The 23737-nt window shown below is 47.9% G+C and overlaps 2 long non-coding RNA genes across 2 annotated transcripts; one reads left to right on the top strand and one right to left on the bottom strand.

Moving 5' to 3' along the window:
* Window positions 1–10207: 10207 nt before the first annotated feature.
* On the top strand, window positions 10208–15811 carry LOC146009375 (uncharacterized). Its single transcript, XR_014444648.1, has 5 exons — window positions 10208–10293; window positions 11615–11748; window positions 13150–13223; window positions 13334–13465; window positions 14198–15811. It is a non-coding gene; the product is annotated as an uncharacterized LOC146009375 (long non-coding RNA).
* Window positions 15812–20666: 4855 nt separating this feature from the next.
* On the bottom strand, window positions 20667–21343 carry LOC146007292 (uncharacterized). The gene is made up of 3 exons (XR_014444319.1): window positions 21235–21343; window positions 20958–21062; window positions 20667–20834 (listed from the first exon to the last, which is right to left on the bottom strand). It is a non-coding gene; the product is annotated as an uncharacterized LOC146007292 (long non-coding RNA).
* Between the last annotated feature and the right edge of the window lie 2394 nt (window positions 21344–23737).

Below are 23737 nucleotides of genomic sequence, written 5' to 3'. Positions count from 1 at the left end.
ATAACAAGGAGCATTACATACAGCGTTCGGGGACCACTATGGGGTCATCCCTAGCCCCCTCATACGCTAATCTGTACATGCACAGATATGAGAATGAGCACATTATGCCCTTGTTTGCAGAAAAAATTATATGTCTAAAGAGATTTATTGACGATGTTTTCCTGATATGGAATGGCACAGAGGCAGAGTTCTCCGAGATGATCGGATATTTAAATTCCCTAGACACTACCATTCGTTTTACCCATTGCATTTCAAATGTGAGCATTAACTTCTTGGACGTCACATTATTCCGAGATGAGAAAGGCATCGGTTACACCCTCTACCGCAAAGAGACCGATCGCAATTCACTATTATTTGCCACTAGTCACCATCCAAGTTCCTTGAAAGAAAGCTTACCCATCTCACAATTCATCCGAGTACTACGCAATAACTCATCGGATGATACAGCGCAGATTCAAATCGACGAGATGTGTACACGCTTTATTGAACGAGGATACAAAACAGTCCACTATTGACAGATGTCTAAGCAAGGCACTCACCAGACATCGGCATGAGGAAATGAGGTCAGTTCGGAGATGTGGGTCTGATCGTATGATATTTGCCTCTACTTACAGCACGGCATCCGACGAAATGGGCAAGGCTATAAAAAAACACTGGCCGATAATCTCGACAGATACGAAGCTGGGACATCTCAGCAAAAGGCCGCCTATGCAGTCCTTTCGTCGAGGACCCAACCTCAAACAGCTGCTCATGAGACCACACGTACAACCTATACCTAATAATTCTACTTGGCTTTCTACGCAACGTCTTGGCTGTGTGCGTTGCACAGATTGCACAACATGTAGATCAATGATGGTTGGTCAGACATTTCCTCATCCACATACCGGCAAAAAAATCAAGATCCGGTACAGACTGTCCTGTATGGCATCCTTTGTGATTTACATCTTAACGTGTCCGTGTGGACTGTACTATGTTGGATTGACAACTCGATGTTTTAGAGAGCGTATGGCGAATCATCGCCTGTCCATCCGTCAAGCTCTCGAGCAGAAAAAATCCGACAAACCTGTGGCAAAACATTTTCTGGCACTTGGACATTCTGTGGCCAGTCTGAGATGTATGCTTATTGACTTTATACCACCCCTACCACGTGGCGGAGATAGGAGTAGAAAGCTACACCAGAGGGAGGCACGTTGTATCTATGATCTGGGGACATTGGCTCCAAAGGGCCTTAATGAATATATTGCTTATAATATTTTTCTTTGAAATTATTTAAATGATTGTGGGATTCTGCAGCATCCACTTTATTTCTGCTTATTTTTTCTTTTGTATGTGTGTATATATATGTTTATCATTACATTTGCATTTATCTTTTTCTTTTTTCTTGTTTTTATCTGCATAGAGTTGATTTAGGTACTGTACACTTTTGTGATGCATCAGGCAGTATTCTGAGACAAAGTATCTATGGCGCACTTTACTATATTAAAAACATATTACGTTCATATTTCTCAGTGTCCCATTAGCGTTATATATTCCTAGCCAATTGCAGTTTTTTGATTAATAATTAAAACAACTTTCTTTGAATATCTTATATGCTTTGCTGTAGTTTGGCTGCAATTGGACCAAAAAACGGAATGTTACTTCCGTTTCTTGGCTTGCGTGTCATTGAGCTGGAACGCAGAACACATCCTGTTTCTGCCTCTCTTCCTGGTTGCATTTGCGCGCCAAACGGCGTCTAACTTCCGGTTTTGGCGTGCGTTCCACAGCGGTGGAACGCATGTCACTTCCGGTTTAACGGAGCTCACTTGTTTGGTTCTATTTTTGTTCTTATATGTGGTTTTTCGCATGCCAAAATTTTTTTAGGGTTATAACGCTATGGGCACAACATGTTAGGTTGTTTTCCTATTCTGAAATTTAGGTCTATATACCATTTAGTGCACACTTCCTGTCTTTTGTGGAACAGGAAGTGGGTGTCGCTATCAATTATATGTGTGATGCCATAAATAGTTGTCTCAGACACTGCATTAGTACACTGCCTGGTGTTCCTGGTTCTTGATGTTACAGATTTATGTCTTGACAAAGGTCCCTGTGAGGACCGAAACGTCGACCATTACCATGAAATAAAGCCTTGTCTCAACTACTTTGATGTCTATGGTGAGTGCCTGCTTCCACAAAAATTGCTATCTATCTATATATATATATATATATATATGGGAAGCGGTCATCTATTAGAATAAACTTAGGTCTACAGGCATTAGGTCGACCCCACTAGGTAGACTGGCAGGAAGGTTGACCTGATTTAAGGTCGACATGGGCCAAGGTCGACATGACTTAAGCTCAAATTTGCATAAAGTTTGACATGAGGAAGGTCGACTGCTCATAAGTTCAACATGGGTATTTCACTGTTGTTTGTGCCGACATGTGGCGACAGCCGGTATTTCATGCCCTACCATCCACTAGGGCGTGGAGGAGCTCAAGCTGTGGCAAGCAAAGTGAGCTGTCGTGCCCGATGCATTGTGAACGAAGCAAGCGATGCGAGGGTCCAATTCTCATTGCCAACTGTGTCCATGTTGATTGTGTCGACATTTGGTTCGAAAACCAGTGCTAAAACAATGTCGACATTATGACCAGTCGATCTTCCTCATGTCGACCTTTATGCAAATTCAACCTTACGTCATGTCCACCTTGCCCCATGTCCACCTTAAGTCAGGTCGACCTACCTGCCACTAGAACTAATGGGGTCGACCTAATGACTGTAGACCGAAGTTCATTCTGACAGATGTACCGATTCCATATATATATATATATAAGGACCAGATGTACTACACTTCAAAACGGAAATAATGTAGAGTGAAAAACAACCAGGCAATCAGCTCCTACCTTCCATGTTAATCACTCTCCATTTTATCAGCATTGAAGCTTATTACATCTGGCCCTAAGACAGGTGTTAGCGAGGCACCACTACACACAGCTGATCAAATACACCTGTTACTGTTCGAAAGTCAGCTGTAACCAGTAGTGGCATGGCTTTGATCAGCTCAGGAGATGTAGGAGTCCCCATACCTGCATGTCTATATATATATATATATATATATAGATATAGGCTGAACATAATGCACACGCATAGAAACATTGCTGTATGTATGTCTAATTTAACAAGCTTGTAGTGCTGCCTCTCAATACCAAAGATGTCGACATTGCCGTCGACTAAGCCACCCAACCAGCAACCTATCCGGAGGTTGTGCCTGGCCACACTACAACTAGATAGATAGATAGATAGATAGATAGATAGATAGGTGTTTTGGTATTGTATGCTACTTTACATCAATAATGCATGTTGATAATACTTATATCTGTGTAAGAAGATGCAAGTAGTGACATTTCCACATGTTTGCACAACAATAAATAATGTTATGCATTCAAACCTCCCAACATGACCCTCTCCAGTAGGGACACAATGCTCTGCTTCTGTACTTCCCTCTTAATGCATGATTACCTTCATCTGTGTTGAACAGGTTCATTTGTTTGAAAGTTTGTTGTACAAAGGTGCTGCCAATGACACATTAACAGGGAAGTACAGGAACAGAGCAATGTGTCCCTCCTGGAGAGGCTCATGTTGGGAGGTATGTGTATTTATGTCCTAAAGCATGGGTCCTCAAACGGCGGCCCTCCAGATGTGGTAAAACTACAATTCCCAGCATGCCTAGCCACAGTTTTAACACTCCCTTATAGGAAAACTGTGGCAAGCCATGCTGGGATTTGTAGTTTCACCACATGTGGAGGCCCGCAGTTTGAGGACCCATGTAAGTGTGTCCTTGATCCATCATGGTTTTTTTTTGTTTTTTTTTTTTTTATTTCCAATGTTCTATTTTTCAGGTGATAAGGGGTTTCCCTGTTTATCCTGGCTCCTGACTCCACTGTCTAACCCCCTTTCTGAAGCAGATCACAATTTTCAATGTGCACATAAGGCCACCAGATGTGTGATAGAAAGATGCTTTGGCGTATTGAAATCTCGCTTTCGGTGCCTAGATAAGTCTGGTGGCTTGTTGTTGTACAGCCCCCAAAAGGTCTCGAAAATTGTGACGGCTTGCTGCTTTCTTCACAACCTCTGTCTGGATCAAGATCTACCAGACATTGAGGGCGGAGAAGACAGCGAGACTGATTTGGAAAATGAAAGATCTGGTGCTAGACGGAGTACAGTGTCTGGGCGGCAGATTCGCAATGAGCTCATCCAGGCATCCTTTAGTGGTGAGTAACTACGGCATATGTGCAACATTTAAGCCATCCTATATGGACATATCACGGGTTACAAATATAAACAACTGTTAAGGTGGCCACACACTAGAAAGATTTGGGGTTCAATTTCCAAAACATTACCCAATATATGGTCCGATGTTTTCAAATCATCGGCCATACATCTGTTGATTTCTGACAGATGGCCACTCCCTTGGATCGTTTTCAGAATCTTTGGATGTTAAGTGATGCACGAAATCTCTCAAGTTTTGCTTTAAAACCATAGTTACGCACACTAAATTTGAGGATAATTCTTTGATAAAGATGTGCGGTTGCCTTAATACTTTTGCTCCACACAGACAAAAATGCTAAGGCTAAAGTATGCGCACATCGTATAATTTGCGATCTTTCGAGTGTGTGCCCACCTTTACACGTAACAATTGTCTTCACATGTCTACCATTAGTGCTGTCTACCTAACCTTTGTGATAGTAGAAGAAACATAATTTACCATTGTTCCAATGTATATGCTTGATGCCTTCAGTGAAAATGATAATTGCAATAAACTCCCCATCAGGTATCCCCAGGTCCACACCTTTCCATCTCACCATAAAATTAACCTAAACCTTAACACTAACTTATATAATAAAAAAAGACACAGACACAAGTGCTGGCGTTTCAAAATGAATGTCAATTTATTTTGACAATTAAACTAACTATATATATATAATGGTGGCGGCACCAAAGAACGGTCATTATAGGAAAGTGGGGTTAAAGATGTTACCATACACACCATCGCTGGTGATCGCTCTCCCCGGTCATCCACTCGTGCTAGTGGTGACCACCACCCCGGGCGGGAGCATGGCCGATGACCATCGATGTCAGGAGAGAGCGACACCCCACTATCTACACACACACATGAAGATCTTACAAGGATGACCGTTCTTTACCGCCGCCGAAGAGAAAAGAAATAGGGAAGGGTGGGCGGGGCTTTTTCAGACAGAGGAAGAACTTCCTGTGAGTATGTTCCTTTTCTTCCCTGTCTATACTCCTCCCACAGCTCTGATAGGCCTTGTGCCCATCCTATTAACATATCAGCTGACCTTCCAGCGTAACCTGGGGAACCATCAGGGGTTTATGCTCACTCAGTGCTTACTCAGCATTCGTGGTTCTTAAACTCCCCATCAGGTATCCCCAGGTCCACACCTTTCCATCTCACCATAAAATTAACCTAAACCTTAACACTAACTTATATAATAAAAAAAGACACAGACACAAGTGCTGGCGTTTCAAAATGAATGTCAATTTATTTTGACAATTAAACTAACTATATATATATAATGGTGGCGGCACCAAAGAACGGTCATTATAGGAAAGTGGGGTTAAAGATGTTACCATACACACCATCGCTGGTGATCGCTCTCCCCGGTCATCCACTCGTGCTAGTGGTGACCACCACCCCGGGCGGGAGCATGGCCGATGACCATCGATGTCAGGAGAGAGCGACACCCCACTATCTACACACACACATGAAGATCTTACAAGGATGACCGTTCTTTACCGCCAAAGCTAGGCCCTAAGCCGCAGCACCGCCACCAAGTAGGAAAAACGCTCAGCACTGTGTATCTAACCAACTAAAAACATCGCCCAAAAACAGAGCCACGCCCTCCGGGCTCAGATGAACGCCATCGCTCCTATACAGCGCACTCCGCTGAAAGCTGATGGCATCATGGCGAATAACACCCCCGCCATTGGTCAGCAGATACTTCTCACTGCAGCGTTCACCGTCTTCCGTGACGCTCCAGGCGGGGGCAGGATACCGCATTTCTCCACACTATCCTTGATGTAATGGAGGACCACACCAACTTACATGCAGGCAAATACAAAGAAATAAATAGGGGTCCCGCACAATCACTGAGCGTAGCTCGAGAGCAGTCGTCCGCCCTAAGTCATTACCACCCAGGTGGAAAATAATGACCCTCGGGACCCCAAAATCTCTCAGGGCTCGAATCAGCCCAGCCTGCAGCCCTTTCCACAGCATACCTCTCTCACCCAGCCACCTAACCTCCCCAGCTCGACTAAACACGCGTACATCAGATGCTACCCAATAGACAAAAGAATGTCCAATCATCCAAATGGACTTAACGTCCTGTCGACCTGAAATATTTATAAGAGGTTAGAAGGCTGTCGACAATCTTGCATACCAAGCATTCACCACACTTGTTAGAGAGAGGAATGAGAAAAACCGTGGCCGACCAGCTCTTGAGGCACAAAACACACCGTCTCGGGTAAACTAACAAGTACGCCATGCCAGATTGTGATTATAGCCGAATTGTGCCCCCAGACGGATGTGAAAACACACCTCAAGGCCCCCACTGGAAGTTGACGAGCGCTTATGCGTCCAGTCGACCATTGTGAAAGTGACAGATAAGGCTGGCCGAATGTACCTCGGAATGCTGCCGAGCGCCATCGACCCAGGGACTGAATCTCTGAATCGAAGCAGCCCTCCGCAGCCGCCGAGGTAGCAGCCCCAATCCGAAAGGAATGCGACCCAAATTCCTCTGGACCAAGACCCGTGGCCTCCAGCGCCCGTCCCAATCCGTGGCAAAACTGATACTCGGTGAGCGGTGACCCCTCATCATGCATCAGCCATGCACCAGGTAGGTCTGGGTGCACCTGCGCGAAGGCCGTAACCAACGCCACGGGGCACACCCCTTCCACCGCACATGGGAGCAAAGACAGCCACCGCCCCCTTCCAGCCAGGCTAGTCTTGGAACGGCGCAGGTGACATAGCACCGAATCTACATGGACCACCAGGTCATCCACGGTCAATGGTGAGGGTATTCGCTATTGACGGCGCCACCAGCTCCCAAACCTGAAGGCACCATGATACGCCGCTGTATACGCCATTCGGAACAGGACCTCATAGTCAGGCCCGCAAAATGTCCCTCAGGGCACCCAGCAAGGCTGGGAGCAACGGCAATTCAATTGGTCGCCCGCAGTCTGGGAGTGCCGGCGAGGCGCGCAGCCATCCACGCAACGCCCTGGGCACCAGAAAGGACCGGGACGGGTCCGCCCTACCAAGCCGAGACAAAAGAAAGGCACCCCTGCCAGCATCCGGCGTACTGAGGCAACAACGCCCCAAGGAGTACCAACTCCATACAACGGCCACCCTAGCCGCACCAGGTGTCTTACCTGCATGAGGGGCAGACAGCCTAAACTGTTCCCCCTTGTGCCATCCTTCCTGATAGCACCCCAGTGTCCCGGGCATAGCCCTCATAACTAGCTCCTCCATCCAGTCCAAGCATCTGAAGTGCCTGCCTCCGACATGAGGCTCACCTCTGTGGACATGCCAGGGGTCCCGATGGCCGAGTTCCGGGAACAACCACCAGAGGGGGAGCTGGCCCGCCCTGTGAGGCCTAAGTGGCGAACGGCCCGAGCTCCTGTGCCACTGCACATGTTGGGGACACAATTACGGGCGCCACCCGTGAAGAGGCTGTAACCCCAGGCAGCTCATCAGGGGTAGGCAAAATACCGGGTTGGGAGCTGGCAGAGCCCCAGTAGGGGAAAAACCCAGACATGCGGTCCATGCAGGAATTCAGAAAGGGCCATAAACTGCTGTACTCCCTTACAGGGAGTAGGTGGCAGGGGCCCTACACCGCATCAGCCCACAGAGGGGAATTATTTTCGGGAACTAGCCAAGACCCCCTTTAGCGCTGCACTGAGGGACCAGCCTGGTCCTCCGCAGCCATCGTCGCCTGGCCGGTCCTGCAGGAGGCATGTCCCCGGGGATGGACAGGAGTGATTGGGGTCCCACAATAGGAGGGGTGGCCGTCCCCAGTAGCCTGCACCACCAGCCATACCTCCCTGTCACTCGTAACCCCGCAGGCCGGTCTAAAGGGAGAATATACAAACATCTCACAGCTGGAGCCATGGTGGGAACCAAACCAATGCCATCAGTGCTGTGAGGCAGTGCTGCTAACCATTACACCATCTGTAATGCCGGGAACGCCAGAGGGGCGTGCCGCGCTCGTGGCAGGAGTACACCGCCCCTTACCTCTGACGGCCCCATTATATAATATGGTGGTGCCCCTTAAGGGGTTTGAGGCCTGCCTCATGGCGTTAACCATGGCGCCAAGATGCCGCACCTCCCCAATGGCGGGGACTGGGCAGTGGCATCATCCAAGCGGCCCTGCCGCGCCCCGGGGTCGATGCGCCATAGGCACTACTCTGCCCACCCCCCAGGCTGCCAGGAGGTCCTGGCGCCATTGCCGCGGCCTACCCCTTAGTGATGGGAAATCTAGTTAATTTTTGTGACTATTTTATTATGATCTAGTTCGCCCAACGATTAGCTCAGAAGACCACCATATATCTATATACTCGAGTATAAGCTCACATCTCGATAACATTTTATGTTGAAAAATGCCCGTCCCGGCCTATACTCAAGTGAGGGTCCCACTTGAGTCAATAACCTTCCCAGTATTTAATGTAGACCCAGGTGCTTGGGCTTATATTGGACGACCTCCACTCGAGCCTACATACGGCAGTCTGTCCGTCTCATTATTCCATCAGAGACTGAGAGGCGTGATCATAACTAGATGACCCAGACTAACTAATTACGCGCAGAGCAGGGATTTCTAATATTAGCGCATTGGAGGAGTAATATTCTTGTTAGGATGATCAGATGGGAAATAATCTGATTTATTAAACCTATTTTAGAAGGAGTAAAATATACAGCACCCTTATACCCCCTTCACACTGCACTGAACGGTATATTGCCGTTGTTTCACAATTTAAACACGTTTAAGGCAAGCAGAAAGTGCCAGCTGATTTACCGGTGAAAGATCCCCGATATTCCAAAACGGTCCTACACGTTTTAGGGCCATCTGTTAGGCAGTGAGAATGGCTCGAGACGGTATTTAGCAAAACAAACATCAGACTACAGACCCGTCCCCTACCTACTGCCTTGAAACGTGTTGAGGGGATCAAACGGGTTGATTGATGTGAATAGTATTCAAATGGCATTCAAAGCGGCCATCTACTGCAATGTCAAGGCTCAGACCTGGCTTGAATACCGCCTTAAATACAGCTTTGTAAAGCGTTTAGGAAGGGCGAAAGCGGCACTATAGGGACCTATTCTTTGTTTAGCTCTACCAAACTTATCCCCTTTTGGTTATTATTTTCAATTCCATAATATGCCATTAAAATACCCAAATTCAGAGTAAAATACTGTCACTATTTTTGCTTTTAAAATACAGTATTTAACCTGTCCCTTTCCCCCAATGTAACTGACTTTAGCGAGAGATAAAGTAAAGAGTTTGCAAAATATCCCGTCAGTTTCTGACATTTATCTTCCACAGCCCAAATGTGAACTAAGCCGATCGGTTGCCAGGGGAAACTGCTCCACTTTATGTCTCATGGAGGTTCATACATATCCCTCTTTGTCCTGTGGAGTAAACAGAGCTACAGTATATAACATCCTAAACATGATTGGGAGTGTAGCTCGTGACCTAATAGGAAGGCAGCATGGCAGTGCCTACTATAGTTCAGCTCCATACACACCCTACGTGTGCCTGAGCACGGCGGTTCCCACATGGCAGCCCAGAGGCACTGTACAGTCTCGCTATGGCTGTATGAGTCAGGGATTAGTTTTGGGAGCTGTAGGAAGGGAACTAACTGCACTACTGAACTATTTACAGGACTCATGAGTCAACAGTACAATGTAGGTCCACAGAGTCTAGACAGGGGCGTAACTAGCGTGAGGCAACCCCCGCGGCCGCTTGGGGGAGCGGGGGCAGCGGGGGCGCCTGCACCCTCATACCCCACGGTGCAGTGCAGGGACTGGGTCGGGACGCGCTGTCAGTCAGCAGCGCCGGCAGCAGGAACTCTCTCTCTCTCCCCTCTGACGGCAGCTAAGCTCCGAGTGTCATAGAGACAGGCTGCCGCTGGCTGCAGATAGAGGGAGCTAGTGTGCACTGCAGATCCTCTAAGCTCCAGCCTCCAGCGTGTCCTGTCCTGTACGAGAGATGGCCTGCCCTGGAATCTTGTGGCCAGCAGCTGAGTAGGTACAGTACTACTGTAGGTAGTGGTACACTTTGCTGAAGTTTGAGGGAGTGGGGGAGGACTTGGAGGTGGTATGTTTGTGTGTATATGCTGTGTGTGTGCTTGTATGCATGTGTGTATGTATTCTATGTGTGTGTGTGACTATGTATTCTGTGTGTATGTTTGCTATGTGTGTCTTCTGTACATGCTGTGTATCTTTTTTGTGTGTATGCTATGTGTTTGAAGTTATGCTGTGCTTGTGTGTGTGTGTGTGTGTGTGTGTGTGTGTATCTGATGTGTGTGTGTATCTATGTTATGTTGGTGTCTGTACATGGTGTGAGTGTGTGTGTGTGAGTGTGTGTGTGTGTGTGTGTGTGTGAATGTATGCTACAGTATGTGTGTGAATGTATGCTATGTGTGTGAATGTGTGCTATGTGTGTGAATGCCCCTGCTCTCCCCTCAGACCATTTGCACTACTAGCAGTAATGGAAGCTGAAGCTGCAGTCATACATATATTTACACAGCAGCTACAGTTAGTAAAGAGTAGACACAGCAGAAACTGAGGTATGTAGTGGGAATAAAGGGGGGGGGGGGGGGGGGACTTGTGTGCAGGGTGTGCATCATGTAAAGAGTGAATAAGATATTGTAGGTATAATGGCTAAGAGGGGTGGGAAATGGAATGTCATAAAATTCTGATGACAAATGATTGGCAAGGAGGAAATGTGCTAACATTATGATGAAAAATGTGAATGGTGGGAGGTGGGGGCATGTTATTAAAAATATGGACAGGTAACACAAATATCATGAGAAGGGGGCATGTGAAGAAAAATTTGAATGGTGGGGGCAATTGAGGATAATTGTGATGGGCAGGGGAGACATGTGAAGAAAAATGTGGGAATAGGGAAATTAAATGAAAAATGTAGTAGTGGGCCGTGAAGGAAAATTGAATAGGCAGGGTGTGTGCATGGATGAGAAGTTGATGAGCATGCAAGAATTTCAATATATTTTGTAAGGTCTTTGGTACTTTCTACAGATGGGCAACGGAGCCTGCCTTCGGTCCCCGCCCCCGTTGCCCTCAAACCCCCCACCCGGAGCGTCCCCCTAACCCTGCCCATCTCCCTGAAGTGGAGAGGGGCAGGGACATGCAGTGTCCCCGCCGAGAGACTGGGACGTGTGCGCGTGTGAAACGCACGCACGTCCCAGTTCAGTGTAGCCCCTGCCGCCAGCGCTCCCACAGCGGGGAGGGTCTGGCGAGCCCCGGCCAAGGATGGCAGGGGCTCCATCTGTATATCCATGCCTCTTTCATTTCTTTATCTCTGCCACAATCTACATTTGTCCCTCTAGGCACCCCTCTCCCCACTCGTCCTTCCTCATCTGTACATCTGCTACCTCCTCATCCTCATGTGTGCCTGCGCCTCCCCCATCCATGGCTGGTGGCTGCCATTAAAAGTGACCAACAGAAACAAGAATTATGGCAGGTAAGCACAATTTACATAACACACATGTTGTGTGTGTGTGTGTGATATATATATATATATATATACACACATACGTGAGAAATGTCGTTACACATTGTGTCATATTGTGAAAGGGGGTCCTAAGGTAAGTCGCATATAGTGTAGGTGCACTATTTGGGGGGGGGCGCCAGAAAGTTTTTTGGCAGGGGGGAGCAAAATTTATAGTTACGCCACTGAGTCTAGACCATGTCTGAGCTCAGCATTGCCCCCTGTGTAGCCATTATGTACTGCCACCTATGTACTGCATGAGAGCTGAATAACATGGCTGCTGAGGAAACCCTACCCAGATCCCAGCAGAAGATTTTGCACAGCAGTATGCTCAGGCCCCTAGGGGTGTCAGCGGAGGCTGCTGGACCATCTGGGCCCTATTCGGCCCCTGACCTCCTCCCCTGGCTCGCCCACGGCCCCTACCCGGTCTACTAACGGTGGGAGAGGGGGCCCTTGGAGGGAGACCCCTCTGTGGCACTCTAGAGGCCAGGATGGGGATGGATGAGGGGCGAGTACTGTGCGGGCGCCTAACTGTGCCCTGAGCCTGCGTGGGGGTGATCTGTGGGGCCTGTAACTGAGCGCCGCTGGCGCTGGACCGGGCAGAAGGCCGCGATCCAGGCCTGGCGGTATTGCCCGGCGTGCGGGGGCCTAGCCCTCTCGCACGGGTGTTTGCTGCACGGGCGCTACCCCTGCCCGACCCCCCTTGGCTGCCGCGAGCACCGCCGCGCGCGCCGCGGCCTCCGCAAGCACTACGCGAGGTCCGGCGCCCGGCCGCGTCATCAGCCGGCGCCGCGACCATCGCGCCATGACGCGCGGGCGGCACAGGAGCCGCAGGACCCCGCCGCGATCCCCTCCGGTCCCCACTGGAACCACCAGGGACCGCGCCGCTAGGCCCCGCAGCCTCCCAATCCGCCCCCGCCTCAGCAAGGCGGGCGGGCGGGTAGCTCAGCGCGGCCTGTAGGCCATAATGCAGTTGACAGAGAGGGACAGGTGGAAAAGAGGGACAGATCTATTAAGAGGGGAAAGAAGAGACAGAGCAGTATTATAGATGAGAAGAAAACGTTTTAAAGACAAACGGAATTTTGATTGCTGCAGAGCAGCCTTGCCTGATCCTGCAGCAGCTTTTTCAGACAGAGGAAGAACTTCCTGTGAGTATGTTCCTTTTCTTCCCTGTCTATACTCCTCCCACAGCTCTGATAGGCCTTGTGCCCATCCTATTAACATATCAGCTGACCTTCCAGCGTAACCTGGGGAACCATCAGGGGTTTATGCTCACTCAGTGCTTACTCAGCATTCGTGGTTCTGCCACACCAACATAACAATACATGTTATTTACATAAATCCTTATATATTGTTTGCACTTTGGTTCTGTAGGCTGAATGTGTGTGGGGCTTGTTCTCCTGGGCTCCCTGGTTCCTGGATGTCATTTGCTGCCCGTTCTTTTGCCTGTAAGTATTGTTTTAAAGTAATGTTGTCAGTTGTCTGAAATGTACTGTAAGGATTCAAATTTTTTTTTGGCCCTTTTTTCATTTTGGGGTCCAACCTTCACTGCTTAAAGCATAATGCCGGCACCCACCTCATATGCTGATGTTGATCAGAACACCCACCTTCACACACAGCTCGGGTGCGGATTTCTGTGCTGCTGTTGCCATGGATGTCTGCCTCACTTCTGCTTGTCTACGTGGGGATGGTAAGTTGTGGCAAAATCATGTGTGTACATTATGTCCTTCCTATATGTCAAAGTGTTAACTAATGTGGGTCTGGATTGTACATTGCAATGGTGACATGTCATGCTAATTGTTGTCATCTCTCACAGGCATCATCACTATGAAGTAGTTTGCATGTAACACCTACCTGTGTTTCTCTCCTGCAGTCTCCAGGGGTTTTTCACACTCATCTAGGGCAAATTGTTCTAAAGAGGTGGGGTAACAGATTTGTGTCTCCAATGGCCTAAGACTTGACATACTGATGACATGCCTATATTGCGATTTTTTTTTGCATGCACTATACTGTGTAGAAGTAAAGCTGTGTACACACGGGGTCAATAGGGGCAGAAATATCCTGATATGTGGTCGCAGCAAAACATATTGGCAGTGATGGGAGTGTGGCCCGGCGATCATTTGGCGGGTGGGTTTTCCTACACATTATAATCGCTGGTTGCAGGACCTTGCTCCTGCAACCAGCTGATTACCTCTGCGCCATTTGCCCCCCGAGGATCCCTTTCATCAACGTACATCTCTGGTCATTGATGAAAATGCCAAACTGATAAATATATTGTGCAGCCATATATTGCTAGCTATATATGGCTGAGCTCTATATCTCCCCGTGTGTACGGGCCTTAAGTGAATGCTATATATATATATATATGTGTATATGTGTGTGGTTTATTTGCATTTGCTAATGGTTTCTTTTCCCTTAATAGGTGTTGTATGCAGGGCCGGCGCCACCACTAGGCAGCTTTAGGCATTTGCCTAGGGCGCCGGCCACTGGAGGGCGGGAGTTGGACTAGGTGTCGTCCTCGCCCGCCGCATCGCCTGTGCCTGTCGAGACTTGGCAGCAACAGCAGCCAGAGGTGAGAGGACACACTCCTACTCCCTCTGTGCTGCCGCCGCATCACACCCCCCCCCGCCCCCTGTGGGGATACTAGTGGTAGCAGCAAGGGGACAACCGCAGCCTGTGCCTGGCCAGCCTCCGCTCCCAGCTCTACCTGTGCGCTCTAAGCTCAGCCTGTGTCTGAGCAACCCAGGTGGGGTCCAGGGAGAGCCGGAAAGCCCTGCACGCAGCCAGGCTCACCCCCTGGCCGTCCAGCACAGCGAGGAGCCAGAGTCTGGCCAGAGCCCTGCGCCCCGGAGATCCCCGCAGATCCAGCAGCACAAGCCGGAGACTGTTACACTCTTCCTCCCCTCCGCGCTGCTGCTGCATCGCACATCCTCCCCCCGCCCCCCGTGAAGATACTCAGCGGCAGCAGCAGCACGGCCACCGGCAGCAAAAGGAGGTGAGTGTACACTCTCCTCCCCCCATGCTGCCGCCGCCGCCACATCGAACATCCCCCCCCGCCACCCGTAGAGATATTGCCCATGGAGCAGGCGAGCGCCGGGGAGCCCCCCCCGCCTAGGGCGCTCCGGTGCCTAGCACCGGCCCTGGTTGTATGGTGTGAATACACAGGTCGATTTCCTTTGCCTTCCTCTGGATTTTATATGATGTGAATGTTACATGTGAGAAATGTAAAATTGTGATGTTTGTGTATGTGGGTGAACACATACATTGTACTGTTTGGGCCATGTGTACTGGGAAGAGCTTACCATACTGTTTTGTACTGCAAGCAAAATGTCACCATAATTTCAGTTGATGTGCTGGGGGTCAATAAAGGCTAATAACAACCAGAAGATGTCTTTTGAAAACTTTTTTACTTGTGGATTGACAATTTGTTAGCATAGGTAAAAACACATCATTTGCCCCCACGCTTCGAAGCCCCTGACCCCTTTACATTGGGTGTTTCTTTGTTTGTTTGGCGGGTCAACCGGCGTGGTGGTGAAGGGAGGGGAGTTGACACTGGCGTTGTGCTGCTGCTCTGGGAGGTAGGGCTTTGCTGCTGTGCCAACAAATTCCGCTCTCTAAAGGAGACGGAAATTTCCTCAAGTATGCGGGTGTGGCTTGTTTGCTGCTGGCATAAAGACTCCATTAGAGACACCATGCGATTTTGGAAAGTGACCTGCTCCAGCCGCATTGCCACCACAGATTTCAACAAGGTGCGGTTGTCCTTATGAAGGAGTGCCTGGGTACATGCAATGCGTCTGGTTTCTAGATATATGTTTTCCAGATGAGCAGCTTGCACTTTGAAAGTCGCCTCGCAGCGTGCTTGATGGGCAGCCCAATTCAGAAAGAAATCCGCAGCAACACCACCAGCCGGCGGTTCTGGGCTGAAAGTCAGCTGGGGACTATGTGGCATTTGCCTGGGTGGGGGAGATGGGGTGTGTTCCCGCAATGGCCACGCATCCTCTTCTGCCTCAGCCTCAGGATTGTCACCACCTATACAAATGAGGCAGATAACATTACTGTTTGAACATTTGCAATGTCCAGTCTTACAATAGCAAGATCACTTTACTATAAATCAATTATGTAAGGATAATTATGTTAGTGCTCCAATATGTTACAATGCTAATTAAGCCTATGATGTCAAGGAATTGAATAACATCCGAGATGTGATAATAGCACCTACATCTGTTGTATTTGTACACATTGCACAATGCACTCAGACTACTTAAACTTTCAACACAATGTCAATATGTTCAATTATGATGTGGGGACAATACTACATTTCATTACAAATGTAATCCCCCCCCCGCCCCCCAAAATAAATTGCTTTCCTTTTAAAGGTGTTGAGAATTGGTTTAGTGTGAGTGTGGGTCCACAAACATTGATATGGGTTAATGACCATTAAAAAGGGGCTGTGGGAAAAGGTCCTTATAGGTTTGAATGTTTGAAGGGCCATTAACAAATAATGGGTCATTAGCCAAGCAGAATTACGGTCATGTATGGAAACATGCTGTGCTGCGGCCTGAGTTCATATACCATTTGTAGTGTACAAATTGTGTGTGTGTTACCGTTGCATAATGCCTATTATTGTGTTATGATGGTAGTTCACATTTGACAACAACATGGCTAAAAGCATGTGCAGTGCAGGTGGGCCAGATGTAACATGTGCAGAGAAAGATACATTTGACTTGGGTGTGTTGAAGCATAAATGTAAAGGGCCGTGTTTATGAAATTAAAATGATTCTTTAGCCTACACAGGAATTGTAACACATAGACAAATGACAAATGTTTGTATCCATGTTACATCTGCCCCACCTGCACTGCACATGGGTTGGGAATTTGGTAATGTGACATTTTGGTGTGCTGTGGCCAGAATAGTGTATGTCCACTTATAAGGATGGATCATCCAAACACCACATGAAGCACTCACACAGTGAACCATAAATGTATGTGATTTAACCTGTGATTCAAAAAACAAGATAAGTCATGCACACCATTCATACACATTCAATGAGCAGGTCACATGTTAAATAAAAACTACAGGTCGTGGGTATAATGTTGACAACACTGTATGGCAAATGGCTGAAATTAGGATGAAAAGCAGTAACCTTTGGCACTTTCACACTAATGAATAAATGATGGCAGCTGCTGCACTGATGAGCTGTGCAAACAAGGGTGTGTCAAATTAGGAGAGGACAAGCAGTAATTAGTAGTGAAGGTTATGAGCAACAATTATGTTATTTGCTGTAAAGGGTTATAAGTTCGGAACACACTTTCAGATGGTATGTTTGATGTAAATGTTGTGAAATAAATCTGCAAAAGTAATGTAGGGAATTACAAGTGCAGAAATGGGGGCAAACGGTTGTAAAGAGGGATGAGTCTGCCAAATTTGTTCCTACATTAGGATATATGCCATTTGTCACATTGTTATGGTATAGGTTGAACATTTAATTTATTGTAGTAATTTATATAGAGAAATGCTACCATAAGGCTCATGTATTTTGTACACAACAGATACATCAGACAGAAGATCTGTGTGTGTGTATGCACCTATACATACCTCCCAACTGTCACGATTTTAGAGGGACAGTCCCGATTTTCGGGTCCTGTCCCGCTGTCCCACCCGCGGCAGGCATTGTCCCGCTGCGGGGGGGTGACAGTTGGGAGACCCCCAATCTAGTAGAATAGATGCTGTGCGCATGCGCACAGCGTCTATTCTCGTATGAAAATGAGGTCGCGGCTAATTAGCATAAACCGCGCCCTCATTTGCATACGCCCCGCCCCCTTTTCGGGCGCTCGCGCGAGTGTCCCTATTTCGTACGGACAGAAGTTGGGAGGTATGCCTATATTGTGCGCCCATTAGCACAACCATACAATAACACCAGGTGACAACATTGGCCACTACAGGAGGGGCATAATGTTATGTCCATGCACTTCCCTAGTGATGTATGATTACCATCCCCTGTGCTGAAGTAGCGAGATCATACATTTTGGATTTGAATACAGCTTTAAACATACATGAGATGGGAGTGCAGGAATGAAGCATTGTGTATCTCCTGGAGCGGGTCCTGTTATGTGGTATGTGCACCATTATATATTGTTACCTTCGTGCGTGTGTGCTTCTTGTGATCCTTGCCGTGGTGGGGTCATGACAGGTGGCCTGATGATCATTGGCCCAAGTGTGGGAGATGATTCGGGCTCACATGCAGTTGCTACATAGGAAGCAAACATTGCACAACATAAATCAACATTAAATACTTGTGTTATCACATGTAATTTGGATATTTAATAAATTTGGGAATAATTTACCTATAATTTGAACATCATTGTCCTGAGGGGCCACCGACACAGTAGCCGTTGCGGATGATTTCTGCAAATGGCGAGGAGCAGTAGCAGGCCGTGATGCTGTGCATAGTGAACGATATAAATTGTCAGACATGTGTTGATAAACAAACAATCCACACATCATATGTATGTATCTCTTATATATTTGGCTACATCTGTCACTCAAAGTGTGTCTGAAGCTGTAACGCTGGGTGGAGCCTCTGACTCACATGACAGAGAACCAGCCCTCTCCATGTTACACAGCAAAGACACAGCTACTCACCAGACACACCAGGTGAGCGCCCCGCCCCTCCATACCTCCCAACATGACCCTCTCCAGGAGGGACAGAATGCTCTGTTTGTGGACTTCCATCTTAATATATGATTGTCATCACCTGTTTTAAACAGGGTAATTGATAAGAAAGGTGTTTAAGCACAGGTGATGGTAATCCATAAATTAAGAAGAAAGTCCAGAAACAGAGCAATGTGTCCCTCCCCCCCCCCCCATTCACGGCAACCCCACGATTAAATGGCACATGCAAAACACTGACATGGCTATGGTCGACAATGAAAAAGGTTGACATGAGTTTTTGAAGATTTATTTTTCACATTTTCAATGTTTTCATATTCATTCTCATGTGTCGACATGGACACCAATGAAGTGCCACACTTCTGTCAACATTTACATGTGTTGACCTTTCTGTGTTGATTTTTTTCTTGTGGCGATTCGCGGCACCCCCCGGCGACCCCCCTCCCGCGATTCACAGCACACCCCCCCAATTCACGGCGACTCCCGCGATTTGCGGCCCCACCCCGTGACACACCCCCTCCTGTGATTCGTGGCACCCCTCGACCCCCCCCTCCCACGATTTGTGCCAACCCCCCAGGCCCCCCCTTCCTCGCGGTACCCCCCACCCCCCGCGACCCCCCCAACCGCGATCCCCCCCTGTCATTGCGGCAACCCCCCACCCCTGCGACCCACCCTCCCACGATTTACTGCAACCCCCCGCGTCCCCCCCTCCCACGATTCGCGGCACTCACACCCCCCCGCGACCCCCCCTCCCGCAATTCACGGCATCCAAACACGACCCCTCCTCCCGTGATTCGCGGACACACCTCACCTCCTACCCCCCCCCCCACCCCCGCTCACGATTCACGGCAACCCCAGGATTAAATGGCACATGCAAAACACTGACACGGCTATGGTCGACAATGAAAAAGGTTGACATGAGTTTTTGAAGATTTATTTTTCTTTTTTTAATGTTTTCATATTCATTCTCATGTGTCGACATGGACACCAATGAAGTGCCACACTTATGTCAACATTTACATGTGTTGACCTTTCTGTGTTGATTTTTTCTTGTAGCAATTTTTTTACAGTGACAACTATGTGCGCGTCAACCTAGACATCATCAACCAATTCTTTGTATAATATATAACACCTGTTCTGTTTTACTGTAGGTGTTTTAAGTCAGATCTTTTACTGCTACTATTACTGTTTATGTAAATGCATTCTGAATGACAGCAACATCCTACCATCCTTCTACAAGAATATATAACCAACTAGGTGATTTATCGCGCCCCGTGCCCCCCCCCTCCCGCAATTCACGGACCCCCCGCGCACCCCCCCCCCCACGATTCACGCCCCCTCCCACGATTCACGTCACCCCCCGCACACCCCCCCTCCCTCATTCGCAACCCCCCCTCCCACAATTCACGTCCCCTCCCACGATTCGCGGACACCTGCGCCCCCTCCCTCCCTTGATTCACGGCACCCCCCACGCCCCTCCCACAATTCATGGCACCCCTAAGCCCCTCTTTAGTCCCCCGTATACTCACACACCCCTATCACTACCCAGCTTCCTGCTCTCCTGAACCGTAACTTCCACCACTGGGGAGTCGCTGACGCTGTTTTGCCCACATGCCCCTATCATGCCTCATAGCCCAGCCTCCTGCTCTCATACACCCTAACTCCCACCCAGTAGGAGGAGACACTGACTCAGGGCCACCATCCTGTACTGCCACGCTGGACCCTCACCCACTGGCAGAAGCTGCACAGTATCTCACACCCTCCTCTTTTGTCCCCCTTATGTCCACACACCCCTATCACTACCCAGCCTCCTGTTTTCCTGTGTCGTGACCTCCGCCAGTGGGGAGCCGCTGACTCAAAAACACCCTACTATACTATTGCACACACACACACCTAAACAACATGCAAACACACCCCCCCCCCACACCCACAAATGTCACTGTGCCATCCACACTATCAATGTACATCTTACTCTGTAACCGCTTTTTAATTAAACAAAACAATACACCCCCCTTCCACATCATATGCTCTCTATTTAACACATTTCACCTATAACTCAAGTTGCAATACAGGCATCTTTCATACAATTCTAACCATCTTTCTCATATACAAATGTTCACAAATTAAGGGGGCGCAGCCCCTTACGACGGTGTGAAGAGCGCCCGTAGGGCGCGATGAATCACCTAGTATATTCATATACATATACACACACACACACACAGAGAGAGAGACACACAGAGAGAGAGAGATACACACACACATATATATACACTTTCATAGCGCCACACTTGATAGGACAACAATTTACCAATCTCCACATCAAAAAAATTTCCATGGGCCACTTCCAAACCAGGGAATGAGGTGAGCGACTGCGATGCAACACGGGATGCTGTATGGAGAATACAATACAGAATAAGCTATACAACGTAGACAGACACAGACAGAGAGAGAGAGAGAGAGAGACACACACACACAGAGAATGAGATGAGGGTGTCTATGTTGGTGTACGCACCTGTCTCCACCACATCTGAGGTCTCCAACTGCCTACGTTTGGCATGAGTGCCCGCTGAGCGTCTTTGTGTCCCGGAGCTGGCCGAATGGGATCCTGCACGGGATGCTGTATGGAGAATAAAGCAAACATAATTTACAATAGAGCAATAGAGCAAGAGAGAGAGAGCGCGCAAGAGAAAGAGAGAGTGCAAAAGAAAGAGAGAGTGAGAGAGAGAGAGAGAGAGAGTGAGAGAGAGAGAGATAGAATGAGATGAGGGTGGCTATGTTGGTGTACACACCTGTCTTAACCACATCTGAGGTCTCCAACTGCCTACGTTTGGCATGAGTGCCCGCTGAGCGACTTGGTGTCCCGGAGCTGGCTGAATGGGATGCTGCACGGGATGCTGTATGGAGAATAAAGCAAACATAATTTACAATAGAGCAATAGAGCAAGAGAAAGAGAGAGACAGAGCGCAAGAGAGAGAGAGAGAGAGAGAGAGCGAGCGCGCAAGAGAAAGAGAGAGTGCAAGAGAAAGAGAGAGCGCAAGAGAGAGAGAGAGAGTGAGAGAGAGAGAGATAGAATGAGATGAGGGTGGCTATGTTGGTGTACACACCTGTCTTAACCACATCTGAGGTCTCCAACTGCCTACGTTTGGCATGAGTGCCCGCTGAGCGACTTGGTGTCCCGGAGCTGGCCGAATGGGATGCTGCACGGGATGCTGTATGGAGAATAAAGCAAACATAATTTACAATAGAGCAATAGAGCAAGAGAAAGAGAGAGACAGAGCGCAAGAGAGAGAGAGAGAGAGAGAGAGAAAAAGAGAGAGAGAGAAAGAAAGAAAGAAAGAATATATGTAGTCATTACAAGTGTCGCAATGGAGAGTGATAAACAGCCAGACAAGCAAATCCGGGCTGACATTTGTCATACACAGTATGTGACACAGTAGCTGATTGGCAGTCCATTTGTTGCTTAGCATGTTAGATTTGGATAAGCGTAGAGAATGTTGTTTTGATTGTGTACAAATTTAACAATTCCAAAATTTAAATACATACCTGTCTCATCAGCAGATTCTGCCGAAGATGACTGTCGTAAAATCCTTTTGGCCCGTCGGCCACTTGAAACCGCAGGGGATGTGTGCGGTTGCTTCTGTTTTGATATTTGTTTGGCTCCAGACAATGGGGACCCAGAATGCGATGATTTGTATTTTTTTAGATCACTTGCAGCTGTGATGAGAAATACACAACCACAACACATCCTAATTAGCATCACAAGGAGCAACCACAATAAAAGCAGAGAATACCAACATCCAAACATAAACATCACACCTTAATTACAAGAGTAGTCCAGTAATGGTGGCACAATTGCAATTATTAATTAATTAATTAATTGCAATTTATGGGAAAAACACACAGCCGTTGCTATGGGATACAACAACGATTGGTAGCACAACAATTACTGCTACATCTACATCTACAAACAAATAATTATAAGACAATGAGGAAAACACATAAGCGCAGCATCTGAAAATGCATGAACAAACATTATGAACAAATATGTGTACACATGTGAACCGGTTCCAAAATTCAACATAAACAGGATATGCTTGTCTGGTGATCAATTTAAGCATAGAAGAGAAAAAATTTAAAAATGTGGGGAAGCATTATTGTGGTTAGTCAACTTGAGTTTAACCACACCAAATAATTATTACAAGGAGTAGACCATGTGCACTGCTGGTGGGGCAGATGTTACTGGTGCAAAGAATGTTTGTGGTGTCAGTTTCATAAATTCGGTGCCGCCTTCATACTGTGTGATTTATGCTGACACAGCAATATAGATCTCACTTTGAAGTACCACAGAAATTTTAATTTTTAGCTGCACATGTGACATCTGGCCCCCTGCAGTGCATTTTGGTTTGATTATCTAACAAGTGTTTTGTCAGGTTACAGTGAAGTCAAATACCACTACCTTATTCAACACAAAGGGACCATTAACATGACTATGAGGTATTGTGCTTTGCAGTGTTTGTACAGACCTAACCTGTGCCATTGTGTTATAATGCTAACAGCCTGCGCTCAGGGGTGCCGAGAGAGGGGGGGAGCAGGTACAATTTACCCGGGCCCGGGCCTGTCAGGGGGGCCCTGGTCTGGACACACAGGTTTTTTTTATTTGGTGGCAAGTACCCCCAACATGACCTATTCCATTAGGTACAAAATACTCTGTTCCTGGACTTCCCTGCCAGTGGTAGTTACAGAGGTTGGACTCCAGCACAGTCCAATATTCAAATAGGGGGTCACATCAACTGCCAGTGAGTCCAGGACAGTGATGCTTGGGGTGGCAGTATATACTGTATGACCCCCCCTTTTTGAATATTGGACTGTGCTGCAGGCTCACATCTGTAAGGGAAGTCCAGGAACAGAGCATTTTGTAACTAATGGAATGGGCCATGTTGGAGTGTATGTGTAAATCCTTTGCAAAGAGCATGTAACCCCTGGCAGAGCATGTTAAACCCTGGCAGAGCATGTAAATCAGGGCAGACAGGTTAACCCCTGGCAGAGCATGTTAACCCCTTAATATGCAATGAGCATTACGGTGTGTGGCATAGCGTGTAATGAGCATTATGTCATGTGGTATAATATGTAATGGGTGTGTGACGTGTAATAGGCATTACAGTGTAAATTTTTGTACGTGTATCCACCTTGGAAGCAGTGGGGTAACAACGGGTCCGCAGAGTGTGCGGGAGCTCCGTCCGTGGGGACCCCAGGAAGTTGTTGTACCGGGGCCCAGGATTTCTCTTGGCTGCC

The sequence above is a fragment of the Crinia signifera genome, chromosome 6 (assembly GCF_055691185.1).
Source record: "Crinia signifera chromosome 6, ASM5569118v1, whole genome shotgun sequence".
NCBI lineage: Eukaryota > Metazoa > Chordata > Amphibia > Anura > Myobatrachidae > Crinia > Crinia signifera.
The sequence above is the reverse complement of the archived record's forward strand: the minus strand, read 5'-3'. Positions and strand labels throughout refer to the sequence as shown.